Raw genomic sequence first — 17,627 nt, 5'->3', positions numbered from 1 at the left:
AATTCAGATTAGGCACACTAATAATCTTAATTACCTTAATTAATCTTAATTAATTCTTCAGGGTGTTACAAGTTATGATTTTTTTTTGGTTATTTTTGGGTTATTTCTTTTTTTTTGCCTTTATTTATTTATTTAATTATTTATGTTATGGAATAGCTAAACTATTTTTCATTAAGTAGATAGAATTTAAACTCTTTCTTCTTAACATTGGAATTATTGTGAGGGAGTATTATCATTGTTTTTTTTTTTTTCTAAATTTATGAATATTTCCACCTCCACTTTATTCTTTTCAATTGAAAAAAAAAATGCACTACAAAAGAATGCCGCTCTCTTTATTAGTAAATTATTCTATCTTAATACTTGAGATAATTAATAAGCGGTCATAGCTTAATTTGACCATAATGCATTTACCAAAAAAAAAAAAAAATGAAGAAGAAGAAGAAGAAGAAGAAGAAGACCATAATGCACAATACATGGAGTAGTAGATGTTCCAAAACAAAAAGGAAAAACCATCAATTGCAATTACGCACACTAATACAAGTGCATGAGAAAAGAGATAAGTATATATATATACTATATAATGCTTGTACAATTGAAATAATAATAATAATTTTCAGAATAATTGTCTTAGCTGTGTAAGAGGTGTTGCATCCGTTTAAAAACCTAACTTCATTAGGATAAAATTTGATTCAAACAACAAAAGTAACAATTTAGAGATTAATTGTAGAGAAAAATATTAATAACAAATTTTAGAGAAGTAAAAAAACATTTAGACAAAAGTGTAAAATAAAATAACTTAAAAATCATAACCACCATTCAATTTAATAGTTTCCATCTAAAATTTTAACATAGAGACTATTTATAAGACATTATTTCAGTTGAAAGTTTATTTATGAGATAAATTTAACTACGTAGACTAATTTTTAAAGGGAGAAAAAAATTGAGACTTTTCATGAATTTATTCATTTTTTTAATACTTCTAAATGAAACTACGCTGCTCACAAAAAATAGTAGACGTTGGATAGAGTAAGACCCACCTCAATGGACCACTATTATATAAGTGATGCACATAAGGGTGAATCCCAATTGCCTAATAATAATTATTCCCTTTGTTTTTTTTTTTTTTTTAAAAGAGTTGGTATTTTTTTTTATAAGCAATTGGTATTTTGGTCTCGTTCGTTTCGCTGATTCGAGTTTAAAATTTGAGTTTTGTTATAGTAAAAAATTTTCATAAATAGTCACATTTAACTTTTTTATTGTACTAAAAAATTCTCATATAAAATCACATCTCAATTTAAATTTTAAACTCGAATCAGCGAAACGAATGTGGGTGTGCGTTGATGAGATTCTTCATTCATCGTGATTGAGTGAGAGAGTGATGATGATGATGGTGAGAGGAGAGGCCAAAGCCAAACGCCGAAACGCTTTTGAAGATCCAACAATGCCACGCACATCTTATTAGTTACCTTTATCACTTTCTTTTTTCCCTTTCTCAAGCTTTTCATTTTTACCCCAAAATTCCCCCTTAATTACGCCACAAACCCACTCTCGCCATTTCCTTTTCATCTTCATCAAATTCCCGATTCCCGACCTCCTACTTCCGCCGGATCGGAGCTGAATCCGGCGACGTTTCCCGCTTCATCTTTTCGAGTTTCGTTCGGATTTTCGACTTTTTTTTTTTTGGATTCCGAGCACTGAATTTGGACTTTGTGGCGATTTGGGACCAGAAAGTGGGAATTTTGGTTGGCTTTGCATGTGGAAGCTTTAAGGGGGTCCTCTGCTCAGCTGTGGAGGATCCCTGTAAAGAAATTCGTGCTCTTCAAGTGTGGATAGAGCTAGAGTTTCGAATTTTGCGTTTTGAGAATCGATTTCGCGGTTTCGGAGATAACAATTTGGTGGGAGATGTTTGGTGGTTCTGGTGCGGAATCAGGACATGAGAGCAGTGGCGGACATGCTGGATCGATTTTGATTCCGACGAGATTTGTTTGGCCTTATGGTGGAAGGAGGGTGTTCCTCAGTGGTTCCTTTACAAGGTGATAAACATGAACTTTGGACTTAATTGATAAGTTTATGAATCAAATGTCACTAATTTGAACTTTTTTTTTTTTTGTGTGTTTAAGAGTAATTCTTGCCACTTTCTGGTCAAAGCTCAGTATTTATTTGATTGATTTATAGTAGATTTGTGATGTGGCTTTAGATCCATTTTTGTGTGCACAGATGGTCAGAACATATTCCCATGTCTCCAGTTGAGGGATGCCCAACTGTGTTTCAGGTTGTTTGGAACCTGTCTCCGGGATATCATCAGGTTAAGGAATGCCTATGATTGACAACTGTTTAAACTTGGACCATTTTAGAAAAACGTAATCTCCATAATAGTTTTCCATGGCAGCTTTGACCACTTGCTATGTTTGTGTATTGGGAAATTTGATTGTAGACGTAATTTTGTTTGGTTTTAAGATGTGTTCCGTCCATGTAATGCAGTATAAATTTTACGTCGATGGAGAGTGGCGGCACGATGAGCAACAGCAATTTGTAAGTGGGAATTATGGCGTTGTGAACACTATCTTTTTGTCTGGAGAGCCAGACATGGTTCCTAACGTTTTCCCTCCTGAAGCACCTGATAGAGCCAACATGGATGTGGATAATGATGTCTATATGCCCATGGTAAGATTTTTCGCCTCTTTAAACTGGTTTATTTCCTTGCTTGTTTTTGTTGTTGTGGCATCTACGTCAGAACATATCCCAGAACGACTCAACTACTCCTAATAAGGAGAATGAGAAGCCTAACAATTGCCAAGCTCCCAGATGATGCTGAGTTAATGTTTTCTAATAAGTTTGAGTTGGTGCAAAGAGTGCCATTTTAGTTTTTGCTTAAAGAAGCATTAGCACTTTGTTTATGCATGGATCAGTTGGGAAGAGTTTGGAATTGGGATAGAATTACAAATTTGTTAGGAAGAGTAATAAAGATATTCTTAGGGCATCACCAAGCCTTTTATTTGGTGCGTGTGATTGGAGAGCACATAAGAGCTTTTAAGGTGTGGAATGCTAGTAAAGTTAAGTTTTTGAGAGGCTTGAGTAAGTGCTAGAAAGGTGATTATTGCTTAATTTGTTCTAAATTGTATCTTATTGCAGTTGAATTGCACCATAGGGCACCACTATAGATGAAGTTTTATCCACACATTCCCTATAATATAACAAGACATTTTTGTTCTTAACAGTTTGTTTAATTCAGATCATTAGGTCTGTCAACTTTTGGATAAGGATCGAATGGCAAAATGGTGATTTGCAAACAGGGTTACTGTTAATTTGCTGCTGAACTGTCTTCAATGTAAATTGGAAATTCCTATGAGATTTTACAATAGAGTTTATACTTAAATAGGCGAGCAGAAGGTATGGAAAAAGAGACTATATATTTCCGTGAAAAGAATGATTTACAGTTCTTTAGTTAAATAGAAAATACAAGGAGCTAAAATAGGAAACTACAGGCTGTACACTAACAAAATTTCCTAATTTTTAGTTATTGACTATCTATATTTACACGCCTAATATCCCTTAAAATATGGTTCTATTGAAACCAAATATCTCCTAATTCAACACTCCCTCTCAAGCTGGCTTGTAAATGTCTTCCATGGCTAGCTTGCTCCTTAAAACTTCAAACTGTCTCTTGTGTAGTCCTTTGGTAAGGATGTCTGTAGCTTGTTCAGTAGTAGAGACTTAGGGAATGCAATACCATAGTCAAGCTTCTCTTTGATAAAGTGTTTGTCAACTTCCACATGTTTGGTTTTTTCGTGAAGGACTGGATTATAAGCAATTGAAATGGCAGCCTTGTTGTCACAGTAGACTCTCATGGGAGGAGAAACAATAACCTTCAAATCTTTAAGGAGTCTTTTTAGCCACATAGCTTTGCAAATCCCATGGGCAAGTGCTCTGAACTCGGCTTCTGCACTACTCGCTACTACATTTTGTTTCTTGCTCCGCTAAGTGACTAAGTTTCCTCCAACGAAGGTACAATATCCTGAGGTAGATCGTCTATCAACTGTACTTCCCGCCCAGTCAGCATCTGTGTACACCACTTGCAAATGACCTTGTTTCTTGAACATAAGTCCTCTACCTAGTGAGCCCTTTAAGTACCTCAGAATCCTGTAGACTGTTTCAAAGTGTTTTAGTCCAAGAAAGTGCATGAACTGACTCACCATACTAACTGCAAATGCTATATTTGGGCGTGAGTGAGACAAGTAAATTAGTGTTCCCACCAATCTCTGATATCTCTCTCGATCAACCACATTCTCGGGTTTGGCAACTTCTAACTTCAGGTTGACTTCATTGGAGTGTTTGCTGCTTTACACCCAAGTTGTCCTGTCTCATTAAGTAAATCGAGCACATATTTTCTTTGATTCACGAAAAGTCCTTCTCTTGACCTAGCAAATTCCATTCCGAGGAAGTATTTTAATGCTCCCAGATCTTTTACTTCAAAATCTTCAGCAAGTTTCTTCTTCAGTCTGGTCAACTCTTCAATTTCATCACCTGTCAAAAATCATATCATCCCCTATCAAAAATTATATCATCCACATATACAATTAAAACAACAATTTTCCCTTTCTCACCGTGTTTGTAGAACATGGTATGGTCTGCCTGACTTTGATGATACCCATGACCCTTCACAACCTTTCCAAACCGTTCAAACCACGCTCTTGGAGACTGTTTTAAACCATACATGGATTTTTTAAGCCTACTGACTTTGTTTTGACCATGATTTCCCTCGAACCTAGGTGGCAAGCTCACAAACACTTTTTCTTTCAAGTCTCCGTTTAAAAAGGCATTTTTTATGTCCAACTGATATAATTGCCAGTTAGAATTGACTGCCAAAGACAATAAGACTCGGATAGAAATTTTTTTTTTTTTTGCTACAGGGGCAAACGTCCCTTGATAATAAATGTCATACGTTTGCGTAAAACCTTTCGCCACAAGTCTCGCCTTGTACCTTTCCACACTACCATTAGTTTTACACTTAATAGTGAAAACCCATTTACACCCGACAGTTTTCTTTCCTCTGGGCAAGTCAACTATCTCCCATGTTCCACTCTTTTTAAGAGCATTAATCTCTTCTAACGCTGCTAATTTCCAATTCGGATCATGTAGCGCTTCCTGAATGTTTCTTGGAACAAACAAGTGACAAAATTTGAAGTAAGGCCCTATGTTTATGGGAAAGTTTATCATAAGACAAGTATTTGGCAAGAGGGTGCTTAGTACATGTTCGGGTTTCTTTTCTAATAGCTATAGGAATATCAAGGTTTATAGGAACTTGGCTGGGTGACTCTTTACGATAAGAATAATAGGGGTAACTACAGGCAAGTTAGAATTTTGAGTACCTTGAATGTTCAGTGAGTCATCGCTCAAGACCTCTGATTGGCCGTGCTTAGGTACAATAGTAGTCTCTCTACTCTTTTGATGAGTCTTTTTCCTGTTATAAACCAGAAGCTCGAGATTTGGTTCTTTTGGAACCGTTAGTAGGATTTCTCCCCTTGTTAGAGATACAATAAGGTTCGGCAGATTTGGACTACGAGGCCCCAATTTTCCTGATTCTAGAACATCATTTCCCTGTTTAAAAAGATCAGTGTTCAGAGTAATAGAGTGTGAGACAATAGTTTTAGGTAAGAAATTTTAGTAGAAATCTCCCAAAACTTTTCTTCACTCTCTTTCTCCCCCTGAAGAAAAGTTTTCTGAAAGTAAGGTTGATTTTCAAGAAAAGAGACATCCATATTGATAAAAAAAATTTTCATTTTCGGATTGAAACATTTGTACCCTTTTCCATTTGGGGCAAAACCAACAAATACATTCAGCTCGAGGATCCAATTTAGACCGAAGCCTATTAGGTAAATGGACAAAGACAGGGCACCCGAATACTTTCAAAGGTAGGTTGGAATAAATTTGAGTTTCAGGGAAAATTTTTTTAAGACTATCAAGGGGTGTAGCATAGTCAAGAACACGAGTAGGCATCAACTATGACGGTGTTAAAACGGCGTCACCCCACAAATATTTAGGAACATTCATTGAAAACATGATAGCACAAGAAACTTCAAGTAAATGCATATTTTTTCTTTCAGCAATTCTATTTTGTTGAGGCGTGTCAACACAAGTGGATTGGTGAAAAATTCCTTTTTTTTGTTAAAAAACTTCCTAAAACTTCATTGAAGTATTCGGTGCCATTATCAGTATGCATAATGCTAATTCTTGTTTGAAATTGATTTTCAATCATCATAAAAAAAATCCTTGAATAATTTTTCAACCTCAGATTTTTCTTTCATTAAGTATACCTAACACAAACGAGTATGATTATCAATAAAAGTCACAAACTATTTTTTTCCAGAAATAGTTGACCCTAGAAAGGCCCCAAACATCACTATGAATTAAATGAAATGGTTTTGACGCTTGGTAAGGTCTGGGAAAATATGTAGCGCGATGACTTTTTGATAAAAAAAAAAACAAAAAAAAAAACAATTCTCACAGTAAAAAGATGAACAATCCTATCCTTTAAACAAAATAGGAAATAATTTTTTGAAATAAGGAACTAGGATGCCCTAGTCTAAAATGCCATAGCATTATTTGTTCTCGAACAGGAATAGAACTAATACTACTTAGGCCTTGAGCCTTTTTTATTACTAGAAACGTCATCTTCAAAATAATAGAGATCATCTATCATCTTAGCACTGCCAATCGTCTTCTCCGAGCTCTGTTCCTGAAATTCACAATGGGATTCGAAAAACGAAACACGACAATTAGAGTCTTTAGACAATTTACTGACTGACAAAAGATTATAGGCATGCTTAGGAACATGAAGGATAGACTTAAGATCAATAATTTTTGAAAGTTTGAGCAAAATTTGCCTGCAATAGGAGAATAAGAACCATCGGCTAATCTGATTTTTTCAGACCCAGAACAGGGTGACTAAGTTTGGAATAAATGAGAAATACTTGTCATATGGTCAGAAGTCCCTGAATCAATGATCCAAAGGGGTAACAAGGGAATTTGAACGACAAAATAAGGTAGGCTTTCGGGTTGTTACCTGTTTGAGTAAGAGAAGCATTAGGAGTACCAGATGAGGAATTGGATTTCAGCAATTTTAGAAGATGATCCATCTATTATTTGCTGAATGAAATTGCCTCGGCTTCATGAGCTGTTGGGGCTCGGTTGAATCTACCTTCCTGCTTACTCTTCCAATTTCCAGGTTTACCATGAATTTTTCCAGCAGGTCTCACGGGTATGGCGAGGCTTGTTGCAGTGGTTACACCAAACACGAGGCTTTTCATCATGTTTCCTGCCAATATTTGCTTCAGACGAACTAGGGCAGAGGTCTCAACAGCACCATTTGATAACTTTTTACCAAGCATGACACCCCTGTGACTTTCCTCTCTTCGAACCTCAGAGAAGACTTTACTGATTTAAGGCAGGGGTTGTCGTCCAATTATTCTGCCTCACTTCATCAAACTCGACATTGAGTCCAATGAGAAACTTGAAGATGCGGTTGTTTCCACTATCTTTTTGTAATGGTTGCAATCTTCAGGTGACTTCCACTCATAATTGCTGAATAAATCAAGGTCCTGCCACAAACGTTTTAAAGAGTTAAAATACTTTGTAGCGCTGTCCTCTCCTTGACGGATCTCTCTGAGTTTTAGCGTCAGTTTATAGACTTGAGATTGATTTCCCAGGTCCGAATACATCTGGTTGACATTATCCCAGAGTTCTTTTGTTGTGTGGTAACATATATGATAAACTCCAGACCAAATAAGCGATAGAGATGACAAACCAGAAGGAAATTGCTAACAGTAAGCTTTAATTACTATCAATGGCGAAAATTGAATACAGAAAAAGGGTATGGGGATATTCAAGAGATCCCTTGCTCTCCTAAACTATCATGTAGAAGTTTCACAAACTGAATAATCCTCCCTTATTCTACCTCTGTCTTATTTATACACCTTATCCCTTAATCCCGCATCACAAACTGAACATCGTGTCGTTTACTGTCCGCCACAGCCTTCATTTTCTGTTGAGCACGAAGGAGGTGAAACTTGAGGAGATCTAACATAGCATCCCGGTCCATCAATTGCCGTTCCACAGACCCCACTAGCGACGCACCCACCCCATAGCGTAACAGCGGAGGGGGAGCTTGACCATATACGACTTGAAATGGGGTCATCCGAGTGGAAGTGTGAAAAGAAGTGTTATACCAATACTCCGCCCATGCCAACCATTTATGTCACTGCCTAGGCATGTCGGAAGTAAAACAACGTAAGTACGTTTCGACGCATCTGTTAACGACTTCGGTCTGCCCATCGGATTGGGGGTGATATGCAGTGTTGCAAGAGAGTACGGTGCCCATCCATTTATGAAGCTTAGTCGAAAAATGACTGAGGAAAATGCAGTCCCGGTTCGACACAATTGTGCGAGGTACGCCATGAAGACGAACCACTTGGATGAACCGGTGAGCCACTTTCTCAGCCGAAAAGGGATGCTTGAGGGCAACAAAATGGACATATTTGCTGAGTCGATCAACGACCACCAGAATAGTGTCGAATCCTTCCGAGCGAGGCAGTCCCTCAATGAATTCCATGGACACATCTTCCCACACTTGCGCGAGCACAGGTAATGGTTGGAGAAGTCCGCTAGGAGCCAAAGTAGAGGCCTTACAACGTTGACACGCCTCACACGCTGCCACATATGAAACCACATCCTTCTTCATGCCTGTCCAATACCAGTCCGCAGCTAACCGGCGATAAGTCTTCAATTCCCCGGAATGCCCTCCTAGCACACCATTATGATAAGAACGTAAAAGCTGCTGTACCATTGGGGAATTCGAAGCCACTACCATTCGGCCCCGAAAGAACAACCGCCCCTGCCGAATTGAGTACCTGGGGTGCGCTGCGGTGTTATGTTGTAAATCCGACCAAATCCTTGCCAGTCGTTCATCCTGCAACACTTGCTGATGTATGGTCTTCGTCCTGATCACGGAAGTTGTTACCAAGACATTTAAAGTGGAGTCGGCATGGCATCGAGACAAATCATCTGCCGCACGATTCTTGACCCCAGGACGATATTGAATCTCAAAATCGTATCCCAGCAATTTAGTTAGCCATTTCTGATGTTCAACATTCACTAGACGCTGCTCTAGTAAATATTTAAGGCTACGCTGGTTGGTCCGGATGACAAAGTGGCGCCCCAGAAGGTATGGCCGCCACTTTTGGACAGCTAACACAACAACCATTAACTCTCGCTCGTATACCGATTTACTTCGAGCTTGAGCGGATAATACCTGGCTGAAAAACGCTATGGATCTCTGATCTTGCATCAAAACCGCCCCCACTCCGAAACCGGAAGCATCTGACTCAAGTACAAAAGGTTTGTTAAAGTCCGGCAATGTTAAAACCGGCACCTGTGTCATAGCATGCTTTAGTTTGTCAAACGCTTGTGCTGACCTTGCATCCCATCGGAAACAGTCCTTCCGAAGTAGATTAGTTAGAGGTCCTGCAATATAGCTATAGCCAGCCACAAATTTCCTGTAATAACCGGTCAATCCCAAGAACCCTCGTAGATCCCGCAAATTAGCAGGAAATGGCCATTGCAACATAGCTGAGACTTTGGCCGGTCCGTCGATACCCCTTGGTCGGACACAATGTGTCCTAGATATTCTATTGATCGTTGACCAAAAGCTACACTTTTTTGCATTGGCGTATAGATTGTGACGCTGCAACTCTTCCAACACTTGTGCAAGATGGTGCTCATGTTCTTCCAACAAATGGCTGTAAATGAGTATATCATCGAAGAATACAAGCACAAACTTGTGGAGGAAAGCCTATAAGACCTCGTTCATGAGGGATTGAAAAGTCGCCGGAGCATTTGTGAAGCCGAAGGGCATAACGAGGAACTCATAATGGCCTTCATGAGTACGGAATGCAGTCTTCAGAACATCTTCCGGACGCACCCGAATCTTGTGGTACCCGACTTGAGGTCAATCTTGGAGAAAATTGTTGCACCATGAAGTTCATCATGGAGCTCTTCGATCACAGGAATCAGAAAACGATCGGGTACCGTTTCCTTGATCAACACGCGGTAATCCATACAAAACCGCCAACTACCGTCCTTTTTCTTTACCAAAAGTACATGGCTGGAGTACGGACTTACACTAGCTTGGATGATGCCGGCCGCCAACATCTCCCCCACCAGCCGCTCAATCTCGGTTTTCTGGATGTGCGAATAGCGGTACGGCCGAACATTTATCGGCGAAGTTCCTTCTTTTAAGACAATGGCATGATCCTTTACCCTTGCGGGTGGTAAGCCCACTGGGGATTCAAACACTGTGGCATACTTTCTCAACACAGACTTCAACCCGAGCTGTATTTCCTCCCTTTTGTCACACAATTTACCATTAAATTTCCCAACTCAACCCAAACCCCTTGGCCCTCATGCCTAAGAGCTCGCATCAAGGCTTTGAGGGTGACCGGTGTTTTGTTCAACCCAGGATCCCCTTGTAGTGACACATGTCGATCACCCAAATTGAATTTCATGAGTAACGTCTTCCAATTCACTATGACCACTCCCAGAGTTTCCAACCATTGGATACCCAATATTAAATCCGAACGACCTAATTCTAAAGGCAAGAAATCTTCTACCACCTCAACCTCTTGCAAGGCAACCATCACCCCTCTACAAACACCTTCTCCTTTCACCGAAACCACAGTTCCCATCACTACCCCATACCCACTCGTTTTATCTATGGTCAGCCCCAATTTCTTTACTAAATCACAAGAAATGAAGTTGTGGGTAGCCCCACTTTCGATCAAGACAATTACCTCTTACCCCCGAATGATTCCTTTGAGTTTCATAGTTTTCGGAGCTGTGAGTCCAACCACCGAGTTGAGCGACAACTCCAACTCTTCTTCCTCCGAATTCTCGTCCCTCTCCGTTGTCCAATTCTCATGGTCTTCCTCTTCTTCTTCCCTGACAATCAACACGTGCAACTCCCAATTTGGATAATAGTACCCAAAAGTATACTTCCCGTCACATCGGTAACATAAACCTTTTTCCCTCTTTGCTTGCAACTTCGCATCTGTCAAACGTCTAAAGGTCGCCGCGCCGCTTCCAGAACCAGTATTCTTCTCCATCGAAGCAAGGTTCCTTTCCATCGGTGCACTTGTGTTTCTTGTTCCCACTCCAGAAAAGCTTGGGCCTCCTTTATGTCCAGAAAATGCCAAATTCGCATTACTACTCTTGTTCCAGAATAAACTTTGTGGCCCTTGTGGGCCTGAAACTCTTGACTCACGTACCAACTGGTTACATTCCTCCACCCGCTGGGCTACCTCCATTATCCTGCCCAATCCTTCGGGTTTCATCAATCTGATTTCCGCCCTAATTTCTGGCTTCAATCCTTTGACAAAGGTACTCTCCAAAACCTGCCCAATCCTTTGACAATTTCTGGCTTCAATCCTAGAATTGATGTCTTCTTCCATAGAATTAACCAGCCAGGTCATCACCATCGAATTCTCTGCATCCCAGGTCGATTAAGAAGGATCTTCAAGTTTTTGTTCCTTCTTGTCTCCCTTCAGATAGCCGATTTTGCTTCTACCTTGGATGTACATCTGCATGGATTGGGCCCAGGGAAGGAAGTTCTCACCTTTTAGCCGAATTGTGGTAATTTGGACAGAGTGTGTCTCAGAGTTTTGGACTTGGGACTCAAAGACTTTGGTCTGGCTAACAGAGGAGTTAGGGGACTCATATACAACATTAGACATGGTGACTAGGGTTGTTTGAAAGAAAGGACGGCTAGGGTGTTTTACATTAGACATGGTGACTAGGGTTGTTTGAAAGAAAGGACGGCTAGGGTGTTTTGTGTTTTTTGTTTTTTTTTTGTTTTTTTGTTTTTTTGCTTCAGAAGAATCAATAAATGCTTTGAAACTATGTTAGTTTACCAATCCATCCCAAAAGCTTAAGCTATTAGGAGGTGGGCCAACAATAGTTTTATACTTTAGCATTCCCCCTCACATGTGGACTGGACAATGGGCAATGGTGTAGGTAAATTAATTGGAAAGCTCAACACGTGACCATTTGATAATAAGCCCAAAATATATTTAAAGCAACACGTAAAGAGTGCAATTATAGGGGTTTGAACTCAGGATCTCCCGTTCTGATACCAAATAGGGGAGCAGAAGGTATGGAAAAAGAGACTGTATATTGCCGTGAAAAGAATGATTTACAGTGCTTTAGTTAAATAGAAAATACAAGGAGCTAAAATAGGAAGCTACAGGCTATACACTAACAAAATTTCCTAATTTTTAGTTATTGACTATCTATATTTACGGCGCATATCCCCTAAAATCTGGTTCTATTGAAACCAAATATCTCCTAATTCAACATACTTCAACTTAGTACTTGCTAGATGTTATCTTGCATCACAAACAAGGTATCTTGCCTGGTGATGTTTTGCTTTTGCAGGAAGCAATTCCACAGGCATCGGAGTCTGATATAGAGATCTCTCGGCATCGTATATCTGCATTTTTGTCCACACATACGGCTTACGAGTTGCTTCCTGAGTCAGGCAAGGTTTGAATGCTCAATCCTCATCAACTATTTATTTATAAGTTTATTGAATTGAGTTTCAGCAGTAATGTGCTTAAGCTCATAGTATTCTTGCTAACGCAAGTTACTTTCAGGACATTCCTGTGGCTCCTCTCTGGAATTCTTACAAGAGCCAGTGTGTTGGAGTTCTCACTGCTTTGGACTTTGTCCTCATTCTAAGAGAGGTTTGTTCAGTGGAACTGCTTTCTTATTTCTTTTAAGTGCTAATCTATGCTGTCATAATTTTAAAGTCAAACCTTCACATACATCAAAATTAAGAAAGCATGAAGTGCAGATTATGGTTAAATGGCTAGGAAAAGATTGAACTTAACATGCTCCATCGTATGCGTAGTTTTTAGGTTGAGAACTTGAGACTACTGTAATTGGGATGCGTAGTTTTTTTCTATGGTCCATGAACTTAACATGTTCAATCTTCTACCCATTTGCCTCTTTTTTTTTTTCCTTTTTTATTTGGTGGGAAAAGTTCTTTCCTTGTCATCTCTTCTGGAGCCAATTTATTGAGGAAGACAGATTCTTTATCTTAGGCAAATAGATTTCCAATTTTTCTTGGAAAAACAATAGTCAGAGAAGCTGTTTTAAAGATAATTCATGCTTGTAAGATTAAGAATCTTAATTTCCGATTCCTTACCCTTTTGTTGCACCAATTGCGCGTTCATGGCTCAGTTCATGTTTATGGCTAGCTCTTCTTATGATGCAACATGGTAATTGATAACTGGCTGATGATTGACAATTGGTTGATCATCCTGTATTTTGCTTTTGCGAGTCTCGGCTCAGTTCATGTTTATGAACCAGTTTAGAGCCATAGGCTAGCTCTTCTTATGATGCAACATGGTAATTGATAACTGGCTGATGATTGATAATTGGTTGATCATCCTGCATTTTGCTTTTGCGAGTCTCGGCCCTCTTGGGCGCTTGGACGTCTATGTTGATACTTTATTGTGTCTTCCTCTTTCCTTTCTTTTTCTTTCATTTCAAATTTACACCACGAATGCATGTATGCCAGTTTGTCTTTTTACTCAACTAAGATGTATGATCCTTTCTAGCTTGGGAATCATGGATCAAATTTGACGGAGGAAGAGCTCGAGACTCATACTATAGCAGCTTGGAAAGAGGTAAAATTACATCTTAACGGACAAATGGATGACAGTGGAAGACCTTATCCTCGGCATCTTATCCATGTAAGTTGAAACCTCCAGTGGTTGCATGGATTGCATAGTGAACTAAGTCTAGTTTCTACATTACGTTAGTATAACTACCATATTAGTATATCACGTTTGAAATGTTTTAGGGGTTCTAGCTCAAGTGAAGCAAACTAAACAGCTTCTTTTATTCCTATCCATGCCTTGTAAATTAATGGGAATACTTGGATTTGCTGAGTACAAATATCTAGTAAATAACTTGCAGTCTGGGCCATGTGACTCTCTCAAAGATGTTGCTTTGAAGATATTTCAAAACAAGGTGTCTACAATTCCCATTATCCATTCTTCTTCACGGGATGGTTCATATTTTCAGTCTCAGCTACTACATCTTGCTTCCTTGTCCGGAATACTAAAATGGAAGCAGATTACTTGTTTTCTAGTTTAAAGTATTTGACTTTGTATTAATACATGGCCAAATTTTCAGGTATATGTAGGCATTTTAGACATTCTTCTAGCTCCTTGCCCACTCTTCAACAACCAATTTGTGCAATTCCATTGGGTACGTGGGTTCCAAAAATTGGGGAGTCTAGTCGACGCCCACTTGCCATGTTGAGACCCAATACCTCTTTGAGTGCTGCCCTATTTGTTGGTTCAAGGTGATATTCTTTTATTCCCTATGTTATTTAGGTTTTAAGTTGTGATTCTTTAGAAGTTTAGCCAACTAGCTCTTTTTCCATAATAATTTTCTCACTTTTTTTTTCCGCATTAGACGTGTCCACCAGACTACACACATTGCATGGTTTTCTTTGACTACACACATTGCACGGTTTTCTTTCTTTGGTGCTTTGTTTTGGCGTTAGCTTTTTAATTGATCCGGTGAGATGGAGAAATTGTGGAGACATGGTGTTTCCTTTTTTTACATTACTGGAAGTTGTTGGGCCCTTGGTCCTTTGGCATCTTTAACCTTACAACAGACTTAGAGAGGACTAAAACTTTACCAGCTCATTTCACCTGTATCAAATTTCCGGCTTCTGCTTATCTTATGCTGCATCTCTCTTGTAGCTGAAGTTAGTTCGGTGCCCATAGTGGATGATAATGATTCATTGCTTGATATTTATTCGCGAAGGTAATGCATTCCATCCACTCTTACCTTGCCTCCTCCTTGATACTATTATACTGCTGGAGCCAAGTTATTTATGTACCTTTATGTCCTTCGCAGTGATATCACTGATTTGGCAAAAGATAAGGCTTATGCACGGATTAGCCTAGACGAAATGAGTATCCATGAGGTAATGGCTAAAATGTTGCTTGCCTAAGTGTATCCCCCTTCATTTTTAGTCGTGATGTTTGCACATTGGCAGTGTGCTTGTTAGCCATGCTTTGGTAGGATAGGGATGCATTTTGTTATCTGGAGGACTTGATTCACAAGTTTTTATATGTTCAGTTTTAACTTGATTTATTTTATTTTATTTTATTTTTTGCTGGAAATTTGAGTTCTTTTGAATAACAGTATTAAGTTTTGTTTGATGATGATCTGCCTTCCGTTTTCTAAGTACTTGCTATTTTATCAACCTTTACAGGCATTGCAACTGGGACAAGATGCGAATTCTCCATATGGAGTTTTCAATGGACAGAGATGTCAGATGTGCTTGCCATCTGATCCTCTGCATAAAGTGATGGAACGGTTATCAAATCCCAGTATATTCAAAATATCATCTACATTTTCTGTTTTATGTTTTCGCATCATTTGACTTCTTGTCCTTGGAACTTGGACGGCATCCTAGTACTCTAGTGTGGGCCTCTAGCTATGCCAAAAGCGAGAGAAACTCCATTCAAGTTGTTCTGACCTAGGATAATAAGCGAAGGAGCTTAGTCTTCACTGTAGAGAAACAAAAGAAGACTTCCATCTTCAAGTTTAACTCAGACGTAGCTCGCAAGTCACGATTCTCAATTAATTGCGTTCTTGCTTTGCAGGGGTTAGGAGGCTTGTGATTGTAGAGGCTGGGAGCAAGCGTGTAGAAGGGATTGTTTCATTGAGTGATGTGTTCAGGTTCTTGCTAGGTTTAGCTTAATTATGGAGGCCACAATTGCCAAAAGAAAGGTATTTGGTGGTAGGCATTGGAGGAAACCCGTTTCATTGGTGAGTATTCTTTCTCACTATTCTCTTCCTCTAGCATTCTGAATGGACCTCATTTGATGATCCAATGTCTTCATTGGATGGTGTACCTTTGTAGAATAGATATTACTAAAGAGGAAATATATATATATATATATATATATTTGTACATTGTGAGGACAAATTTTTTTCCTGTTTCTTAACCAAAATTAATATCAATCCCACCATGGTGCTGCGCGGCTGCCATTTTGATATAATATCATGTGCTAACATAGTGAGAGAAAAGAAGGGAATGTGGCACCACATGCTGTTGGTGGTCCGTACGTAAAAAAGTGGATTGTAAGTTAAGAGATTTTCAGTTACTGATATTGCTTTCGTTTTCCATTTTCGTTGTAGCATCTTTTTATTGTGTACCTTGTATCACCAAGAAAAATCACAATTTAGTTTTTGGGTTTTGTTTCTTCTATTTAGTTTACATGGCTTGTTTCTATATCATGTTCAATCTTCAGTCCCGTTCATTTCGCTAGTTCGAATTACAACTTAAATTTTTGTTACAGTGTTTTTCTCATAAAAATTTAAATTTAACTTTTTTTTTGCTACAGTGTTATTTCTCACATGAAATCACTTTTTAATTCAAGTGCTCAACTTTTTTTTTTTTTTTTTGCTACAATGTTATCTCTCACGTGATATTACTTTCTAACTCAAAAACTTGAATAAACGAACGGGGTCGTGGTCATAACAAGTGGTATATCTTCATGCTCATAACAAGCGGTTCATGCTATAGATGATGTCGGATACGTATATTTCCTGGTAACAAATTTACCAAGGTGAGGGAGTTGGATTTGTGATAGGTAATCCCATGCAATTAAGGAAATAGGGATCCTTTTCTTCGTATACGAAGAAATTAAGTAAAAAATATAGGAAGGGTTAATCTTACAAATATTTTTTATTTTTAATCTCACTTTAATCTCTGATTTTTTAATACGTTCAGTTAGGTCTTTGAGGCATTATTTTATTTCAGTTACATTCCTTTTGTTAGTTAGGTGTTAAATACTGAACGGAATCTATGAAAATTAAGGACCAAAATTGAAAACATCTAAAGTTGACTAAAATAATATAAAAATAAAAGTTAATTCCCCATATAGTATTTAAATTTTAACTATTTTCAATTTTAGTTCTTAATTTACATCAATTCCATCCAATATTTAACCTCAGTTAACGGAAGGATTGAATTGAAACGGAATAAAATTTTAGGGACCAACTATTAGACATTTCAAAAGTTAGAGACTAAAGTGAGATTGCATGTACACTTTAAGGATTAATGACCATTTGTCGAATTGACTCATATAGGAAAGATTTTTTGCTTGTTTGGTTCATAGGTTTGCTTAGAAATTCAATTTTTTTGAGAGAATACTGTAGTAAAGAGGTTTAAATTGTGGTATAAATTTTATAAGAATGGGATAATTTGTCATCTATTTAATCATGTATTCACTTACATATTAATTCATTAAAGCTAGCCATTTTTGGCCTGGTAATGGTATATGTGGTTTGAACGCAATGCCTAGGCTCATGGTAAGCAGACACATTCTTCCGGTTATATTGTGAAGAACGCAGCGGCTCTTTTGTAGGTACGCTCAAATTTCTTTTCGCTAAGGAGGTAAGCTCAAAGGTTGTTCAGAGTACAACGGGATTGTTGGAATACCATTGGTGCTGTTCGGCTCAAAATGACCGTCGATGCAACACTT

At 38.4% G+C, this 17,627-nt stretch overlaps 1 pseudogene; it reads left to right on the top strand.

Annotated features, from left to right (window-relative positions):
• The first annotated feature begins 1,499 nt into the window (after positions 1 to 1,499).
• LOC21385034 lies at positions 1,500 to 16,327 on the top strand (annotated as a pseudogene).
• Positions 16,328 to 17,627: the final 1,300 nt, after the last annotated feature.

Source organism: Morus notabilis, unplaced genomic scaffold, assembly GCF_000414095.1.
Source record: "Morus notabilis unplaced genomic scaffold, ASM41409v2 Scaffold940, whole genome shotgun sequence".
Classification (NCBI taxonomy): Eukaryota; Viridiplantae; Streptophyta; class Magnoliopsida; order Rosales; family Moraceae; genus Morus; species Morus notabilis.
Note: the sequence above shows the minus strand (reverse complement) of the source record. Positions and strands in the feature narration are given on the sequence as shown.